The sequence below is a fragment of the Lontra canadensis genome, unplaced genomic scaffold (genome assembly GCF_010015895.1).
Source record: "Lontra canadensis isolate GAN:19392208 unplaced genomic scaffold, GSC_riverotter_1.0 scaffold35, whole genome shotgun sequence".
Lineage (NCBI taxonomy): Eukaryota > Metazoa > Chordata > Mammalia > Carnivora > Mustelidae > Lontra > Lontra canadensis.
In genome coordinates, this window is record NW_022631029.1 from 187,275 (window position 1) to 196,747 (window position 9,473).

General features: G+C 37.8%; 1 pseudogene; it reads left to right on the top strand.

Moving 5' to 3' along the window:
- The first annotated feature begins 8,401 nt into the window (after positions 1-8,401).
- LOC116874123 lies at positions 8,402-8,507 on the top strand (annotated as a pseudogene).
- The last annotated feature ends 966 nt before the right edge of the window (positions 8,508-9,473 follow it).

A 9,473-nucleotide genomic window follows, 5' to 3' on the forward strand; every position in this document is an offset into this window, starting at 1 on the left:
GGAGGTGGAGTTTATGGTGTCCAGCTGATTCATTCAAGGTCAAGGCTGTGGTGTAAAGGCTCACCACTTCTGAGATCTGTGGAGGACAGCCTGATTCAGATGGTCTCTCAGGCATCACATTATATTGCCACTAGCCAGATCTTATTATAATAACATTTTAACTCCTAACATATAAATGTACACTTCTAGAAGTCAGCTCACCAGCTAAGAAATGTTCTGTCTCTCGGGGTTGTAGCCTTAAAAATAAATCTAATCTTACAGTGAGATTTATTAAGGTTTTCTTAATATTATAATTTCACTTCATTTGATTGTTACAAAGTTTAGTACATTTTTACATTTATATATTTATTCCCAGGTATTCTTCTTATATTTTTGGTTTGCATCACTAGATCCTTTACCATCTCAAGTATTTTTGTTCACTTTTCCTTAAAATAACTTTTTACATATCTACAATTTATACTTTGCAATATCCAATATATTCTAGGTATTTTCCCTAGTTTTACACTTATTTTTAAATTTCTTTATTGTTGGACCTATAGGTTCTTACAAGCTGAAATCCATCAATTATTGTTCTCAGTTATTTTACTTCCATCTGGTTTATGTTCAGAGGAATAATCTAATCTGTCTTCTAGAAATTTGTATTATTTTATATTTTTTCTACAAGTTCATTTTAGTTGTTTCATTTTCATACAAGTTCACTCACTTCATGCCAACAAGTGGTTGGCATTGAGATAGAAATTTAATGTTATTTTGCTTCTAAGAACCAATTGGTCAGTATCATTTATTTCCAAAGTCTTGATTTCCTAATTGGTTTTGATTCCACTTTAATAGCACCTTTTTTCTTTTATAAGGTATGTGTTTTCTTATTCTCCTGCCTTAACACCAATTTAGGCACAAGCCATTTTCACAATGTTTTGATAAATTGAAGATTATTACACATTTTAATAATGAACAGAGGCTAGGTTACCTTTCTAGTATGGATTCTCTGCTTTTCCTAGTGGCAGAACACTGATTAGAGAAGGGCGACAATATACTAAGATTAAAACATCATCAATGCAGTGTGATAATGTGCCTTGGCTTACTATTGCTGTGGTAACCAGTGACTGCAGACTTAGTGGCTTAAAATGAGCACAAAACTATTACCTTACAGTCCTGCAGATCAGAAGTACAAAATGTGTCTCCACAGAATATAAGTCAGCTTGTCTACAGGGCTGCATTTCTTTGTAAAGACTCTAAGGGGTAATCCACTTTCTTGCTTCTCCAGCATTTAGAGACTGCCAGCATCTCCTGTCCAATGGCCAAACCCTCTATCTTCAATGTCTGCAGTGGCTTGCTGAATCTTTTCCATACCTCATCTCTCAGACTCTTATTGCTGCCTCTTTTTTCCATTCACGGATCCTTGTGATGACACTGACTTTATCCAAATAACCCAAGATAAACTCTATTTTAATGTCAGGTGGTTAGCAATACTAATTCCTTTGATAACTATAATTCCTTTTCTATTATAACCTAATATTTTCACATCTTCTGAGGATAGGGATGCAGACATTTTTAGAAGGCTTCATTCTGCCTAACATACCGTGTGACAAATTTGCCCAAAGTTACATGAACTGAAATCTGTTAGTGGAGCATCTAGGATAACATGTACTTTCCTAATGAGAAAAAGAAATGCACCCTCAAAATGGTGAAATAGGAGTTTTCTCACATCTTTTCTCCAAGGGCACCACTTTTGAAATTAACTCGTGGTTGAGAGTAGCTTTGTGGAAGTACAGGGGTCTGATGAAGAAACTCAAGCCCCAAATTGAAGCAAAATGCAAACAGCATTAACCACACTGAAGAAAGTCAGAGGAACAATTACACTTTACCTATATACCCTCAATCCCAATGTTGCACACTCAGTGCCACAGGAGATCTTCTCAGCCAGGGACTTACCCTGTGGATGAATGTGAGTGTGTAAGTAAGTGCTTGGCTTCCCCAGTTGTGTAGGATGATGTCAGTGACACTCACTTCCTTCCCAAAACACTCAGAAAACTGTCCCAAAGGCAGAGGAATCCTGGAATCACTTCTGTCCCAAGAGACCTTGTTTGGTTTCACATGAGCTTAGGAAATGTGAAACTTAGATGGTCACGGTAGTTCTCATGGATGGAGCACTTGCTCTGTGCCACAAAATTTCCTGGGAGCTCTAAAATATTACTAACTTCTCAGACCAAATCCCTAGATGGAATTTCTCTCGTTTGCAGAAAAGGAAAGAAAGAATTGGCAGGTTCATTTCCATTCCTGAGAGAAAAGGGACACCTGTAAACTTCTTTGACTACCTACAGTCAGATCTGGTGGGTGGGGGGCTTCTGGGGGAAGAACAGACCTGACTCTGACACTGTATCACAGCCTTAAGACAGTTTGTGTCTACATACCAAGAAAGGCAACATCATCAACAGGGAGCTAGTTATAGATGAAGAATCTCTGGACCACCCTAGACATGTGAAATTAGTAGTAGCACTTCTTAAGCTATGACAGTCAAAAATTTTTCCAGATATTTTCTAGTGTCTTCTGGAGGGGAATAATCCTTTGTTGAGAGCCATTGGACTATCTTGTTGCATTCCAATCAAAGAACATCAGTTCACAGTGACCAAGCTCATAATTCTTGGTTGGACACTCAATGTTTCCAAGTCACATTTCTACAGATGTGGAATGAGGATCATAATTCTATGGTCCTCATAGAAAGATTTTCACACAAAATAAATGTGATAATCTATATAGGATTCTAAGTTCAGTCCATGGTGCATAGTGTCTAAATACATATCTTATAGTTAGCAAATGATTTCTAAGTTAAAGACTAAATGCCAAATTTTAACCTGTATTAAAAATACTAAACTTCTCTGAATTGGAAGAAATCAGAAAGTGATACAAACCATATGAAACAATTGACTCCAGGAAACAAACTGAGAGTTGTGGAAAGGGAGGTTGGTGGGGAGATGGGATAACTGGATGATGGGCTTTAAAGAGGGCATGTATTATGAGGAGCACTGGGTGTTATACCCAGCAAATGAATCATTGAACATTATATCAAAAACTAATGATGTACTACAACTTGGCTAATTGATTTAAAATAAATAAATCACAAATAAATAATTAAAAAACCACTAAACTCTTAATTTCTTTCTCAAAAGAATTATGAATCCAAGGATTGTCATACTCACGGTTTTATAGCAAAGGAAGAGAAAAAAAAAAACCTTGCTTGTTGTTGAAGAAGGAAGAGCAATTTCCTAGAGCTATCAGGATTCTGTGGATGTGCTCCCAGTACATACCAATGGTTTGGAGTTCCAAGGGGTAAGGTCAAGACAGGTTCCTCAGCCTTAAATGTTGGAAAAACAATTCACCCAGGGCTGTGGACAGTTTCAAGTTAGAGCCCTGGAAGCCAGGCAAGTTCAGGAAGGAGTAATAAACATTGGATGCACCTGAATTCTAATCTTGTCCCTTTTGAACAGAGAATCTATAGGAAAAAACTCCATTCTGTCCAGGTAAGTTCCCATAGGATATGTGCTCAAGGGTTGAAGTAATAATGGGAAAAGTGTGTAATGAACAAGGATATGGAAGAGATACAGAAAACATAAGGAGATGTAATATCTCCTCTGCTGAAGCCCCTGAAAACGTTCAAACTTGAGCTGAAGGAGACTTGGTTTTTGCATTTGGATTCCTAAGTCTGCTGGGGGACACATGCTTCACTCCTTCCTGCTGTCCTTTCTGGAAACAAAGCTTCAATCTATATCATCAATCATTCAGGAGGGAATTCAGGCCTCCACATGGAGACCTTCCTCTCAAAGACCACATCCTTGTGAGTCTCAGAGCTCGCAGGTATTTCAAGAAATACCTGAAATACCATTCTCAGAGAAAATGGAAGCAGAGAGCTTTTACCTGAGGTCACCTGAGAGCCTAACCAGCCTAGTCAGGAGTCAAATGATCATTGTGTTTGTTGGCATGGTAAACTCATTCATTTCTAGTTGATTTATTTAATATGTTAAAAAAAGAAATGTTTGTGAACTTGGTAATACACAGATTACAGTAGTTCACAAAGTGGTAGGAATAAAAGTCCAGTTGGATGAGACTAAAGAAGGTATGGGAGGTACTCTCTTTAGGAAAATGTGAACACATCCAAGGAGATTTGCAGTAGAGGAGAATATGAAAATAGACTATTAGAGATGGAGTTAGGTGAAGAGCACTGATGACATTTATGAAATATTTTTACTGGGAGCCTGGGTGGCTCAGTCAGTAAGCGTCTGACTCTTGGTTTCGGTTCAGATCACGATCTCAGGATCCAGGGATTGAGTCCTGTACGAGGTCTCTGCTCAGTGAGGGGTTTATTCAGGATTTTCTTTTTACATTTACCTATACTCCTCCCTCTTGCTCGCATTCTCTCTCCCTCTCATAAATAAAAGTTTAAAAAAATAAAAATTAAAAATATTTTTCAGATGGGGTATATTTAACCATATTCTGTATTCATTAAACAGATCCAGCCCAGTGGAGAAAGCCACTACCTTGCAGATGCTGTTCTTGAGATATATATTTCACAGCATCCTTACTCACATTAGGTATTCATTTATGAATACCTAATTTAAAACACAAACCAGTGTATGCTAAATGGGTTTATTTTTCACTTATTTCATTATCTGGAAGCAGAACATATTTGGGGTTTATTAGCCATTTACTTACTCTATCAAAAATCATCTGTGCAAGTTCTTTGCTTTGTATACTGGGGTCTGAGCATTCTCCTCCTCCTCCTCCGCCTCCTCCTCTTCTTCCTCCTTCTTCTCCTTCACCTTCTTTCTTCTAATTCTTCTTCTTCTTCTTCTTCTTCTTCTTTTTCCTCTTTTTGTCTTTGTTTGCTTTTTTTCTATTTTCTTTTTTTACTTTATTTTATGTTTTCAGTGTTCCAAAATTCATTCTTTATGCATCACACCCAGTGCTCCATGCACTACATGCCCTCCATAATACCCACCACCGGCCTCACCCAATGCCCAATTTCCTCCATTCAAAAACCCTCATTTTGCTTCTCAGAATCCACAGTCTCTCGTGGTTCATCTCCCTCTCCAATTGCCCCAACATCTTCTCCTCTCCTTCCCCAATGTCCTCCATGTTATTCCTTATGCTCCAGAAGTTAGTGAAACCATATGATAATTGAATCTCTCTGCTTGACTTATTTAACTCAGCATAATATCCTCCAGTCCCATCCATGTTGATACAAAAGTTGGGTATTCATCCTTTCTGATGGAGGCATAACATTCCATTGTATATGTAGACCATGTCTTCTTTATCCATTCATCTGTTGAAGGGCATCTTGGTTCTTTCCACAGTTTGGCAACTGTGGCCACTGCTACTATGAACATTGGGGTAGAGATGGCCCTTCTTTTCACTCCATCTGTATCTTTGGGGTAAATACCCAGTAGTGCAATTGCAGGGTCATAGGGAAGCTCTATTTTTAATTTCTTAAAAAATCTCCACACTGTTTTCCAAAGTGGCTGCACCAGCTTGCATTCCCACTAAGAGCGTAAGAGGGTTCCCCTTTCTCCACATCCTCTCCAACACTGTTGTTTCCCACCTCGTTAATTTTGGCCATTCTAACTGGTGTAAGGTGGCATCCGAATTTGGTTCTGATTTGTATCTCCCTGATGGATAGTGATGATTAACAATTTTTCATGTGTCTGGTAGCCATTTGTATGTCTTCATTGGAGAAGTGTCTGTTCATGTCTTCTGCCCAATTTTTTGATGTGATTATCTGTTTTGTGTGTGTTGAGTTTGAGTTCTTTATAGATCTTGGCTATCAGCACTTTGTCCATCTGTCATTTATGAATATCTTCTCCCATTCCATAAGTTGCCTCTTGTTTTATTGACTGTTTCCTTTGCTGTGCAGAAACTTTTGATCTTGATGAAAAGTTTGTATTTGCTTATGTTTCCTTTGCCTTTGGAGACATATCTTGAAAGAAGTTGCTGTGGCCAAAGTTGAAGAGGTTACTGCCTATGTTCTTCTCTCGGATTTTGAAAGATTCCTGCCTCACGTTGAGTTCTTGTATCCATTTCGAGTTTAATCTTTGTATATGGTGTAAGGGAATGGTCAAGCTTCATTCTCTTATATATAGCTGTCCAATTTTCCCAGCATCGTTTATTGAAGAGACTCTTTTTTCCACTGTACATTTTTTCCTGCTTTGTCGAATATTATTTGACCATAGAGTTGAGGGTCCATATCCAGACTCTCAACTCTGTTCCACTGGTCTATGTGTCTGTTTTTATGCCAGTACCATGCTGCCTTGGTGATCCCAGCTTTGTAGCAAAGTTTGAAATCAGACAACGTGATGCCCCCAGTTTTGTTTTTCAACATTTCCTTAGCAATCCGGAATTTCTTCTGATTCCATAAAAATTTTAGGATTGTTTTCTCCAGCTCTTTGAAAAATGTCGGTGGAATTTTGATCAGAATGGCATTAAAAGGATTGCTCTAGACAGTATAGACATTTTAACATATTTCATAGATTAAGCTTTTTTTTAAACAGGTTTCTTCCAATTCATAAATTGGGTTGATGACTCAACCCATGCAACACTGACTGAAAAACAATGTGCAGGCCCCTCCCACAGAAGGCAAGCCAAAAGAACAAGAGGACAACCATCAAAGGGTCCCCATAAAAATGTAAAACCTCAACATCAGGGGAAAACAATATATTAATCTGCCAGTATTGCCCCAAAACTTGCATATTTCATTGATAAAACTTTTTTAATTCATTCTCACGATTCTTGTTCTTTTCATTTTTTTAACCTTCTTACCATTACAACTAGAGTTTTAATATAAGATATTCCATAATAACCTTTTAACTTGAAATTTTTCATACATATACCTGTGTTTTCCTTTTTCTTTTTTAATATACATATAGATACAAGCTTCAAGGTAATCCTTTTTCCCTAATCAATACTACCCCTATTTATAAAAAAGTTTTAATTTCCCTTTATCTCTTAAAAGTTGAGTACTTTAACAAAGATATCAAGATATACCCAAGATATCAATATATATCTTTAACAAAGATATCAAAATAACCTTCCTCCCCCACATCGAGGATTTATAACCACCCTTTTATCTTTTTCTTCTGTTAGTATTTCTGTGTATTTGTTTTTGTGTATATTTGTATATATTTTGTATATATTTGTATATTTTGTTTTTGTGTATAAATCTTATTCTTGGGGTTCATTTTGGCTGGGTTCTTTTTTTTGTCATTTACTTTTGTGGGCCTTTTTGTTTGTCCGTTTTTGTTTATATATCTTATAAATCTAACTTTTGGGGCTCATTCTGTCTGGGTCTTATCTCTCTCTCTCTTTTTTTTCTTTTTTCTTTCTTTTTGGTGGTGATTTCTGATTGCTCCAAAACATTCCAGGGGGCACTTTACCTATATTGTGGTTAATATATTCAGCTATAGATCCCCTCAACCACTTCTCAACAAAATAACTAGGAGGAAGAACACCCAACAGAGGAAAAATTCAGAGACTGTGCTTTCCCCATCAGAACTATTGGATATGGACATAAACAGTATGTTGGAAAGAGAATTCAGTGTAACAGTTTTCCAGGCAATGACTAGGTTGGCGAAAACCATTAGTGACAACATAGAATCTCTAAGGGTGGAAGTGAGACCCAACCTGGCAGAAGTTAAAAATGCTATCAATGAGATCCAATCTAATCTAAATACTCCAACGGCTAGTGTAACTGAGGCAGAAGATAGAGTTAATGATCTAGAGGACAAACTGATAGAGAAAAAGGATCAGAAGGAGGCCTGGAAAAAACAGCTTAGAAGCCATGAAAACAGAATTAGGGAAATAAATGATGCCATGAAATGTTCTAATGTCAGAATTATTGGGATCCCTGAGGGGGTGGAAAAGAGAGAAGACTAGAAGATATAGTTGAACAAATTCTGGATAAAAATTATCCCAATCTGAGGACTGGAGCAAGCATTTGTGTCCTAGAGGCAGAAAGAACACCCACCAAGATCAATAAATCTAGAAAGATCTCAAGACACTTACCTGTGAAATTCACAAATCATAGTTTTAGACAAGAGCTTTTGAGGGCAGCTGGGGAAAGAGATTCCTTATGTATAGGGGAATGTATATCAGAGTAACGTCAGACTTGTTCACAGAAACCTGGCAAGCCAGAAAGGTCTGGGAAGACATTTCAGGGCACAAAATGTGAAGAACATGCAGCCAAGAATACTTTATCCAGCAAGGTTGACATCCAAAATGAATGGAGAGATAAAAGCTTCCAAGACTGGCAAGGTATAAAAGAGTATGTGATCACCAAGTCAGCACTACAAGAAATATTAAGGAGGGTTCTATAAAAGAAGAAAGCACCCAAGAGTGATATGAAACAGAAATTTACAGCTTTGCGCAGTGGCAGTATCGTAGCCAATGAGGTTTATCCGAGGCGCGATTATTGCTAATTGAAACAGAAATTTACAGAGACAATCTATAGAAACAAGGACTTCACAAGAAACATGATGTCAATAAAAAATGTATCTTTCAATAATCACTCAACGTGAATGGCCTAAATGCTCCCATTTAGGCACAGGGTTGCAGATTGGAAAAACAACAGGACCTGCCCCTATGCTGTCTACAAGAGACACATTTGGAACCCAAAGATACATCCAGACTTAAAGTGAAGGAACGGAGAAGCATCTTTCATGCCAACGGGCCTCAAGAGGGGCCTGGGGTAGTGATTCTTATATATGATAAATTAGACTTTAAACTAAAGACTATAGTCAGAGATAAAGAAGAACATTACATCATTCTTTTTTTTACATTTATTTTATTTTATTTTTTATAAACATATAATATATTTTTATCCCCAGGGGTACGGGTCTGTGAATTGCCAGGTTTACACACTTCACAGCACTCACCGTAGCACATACCCTCCCCAATGTCCAAACGCCACCCATCCTCTCCCAACCCCCCTCCCCCCATCAACTCTCATTTTGTTTTGTGAGATTAAGAGTCACTTATGGTTTGTCTCCCTCCCAATCCCATCTTGCTTCATTTACTCATCTCCTACCCCCTTAATCCCCATGTTGCATCTCCTCTCCCTCATATCAGGGAGATCATATGATAGTTGTCTTTCTCCAATTGGCTTATTTCGCTAAGCATGATACCCTCTAGTTCCATCCACGTCGTCGCAAATGGCAAGATTTCATTTCTTTTGATGGCTGCATAGTATTCCATTGTGTATATATACCACATCTTCTTTATCCATTCGTCTGTTGATGGACATCCAGGTTCTTTCCATAGTTTGGCTATTGTAGACATTGCTGCTATAAACATTCGGGTGCACGTGCCCCTTCGGATTACTACGTTTGTATCTTTAGGGTAAATACCCAGTAGTGCAATTGCTGGGTCATAGGGTAGTTCTATTTTCAACATTTTGAGGAACCTCCATGCTGTTTCCAGAGTGGTTGCAA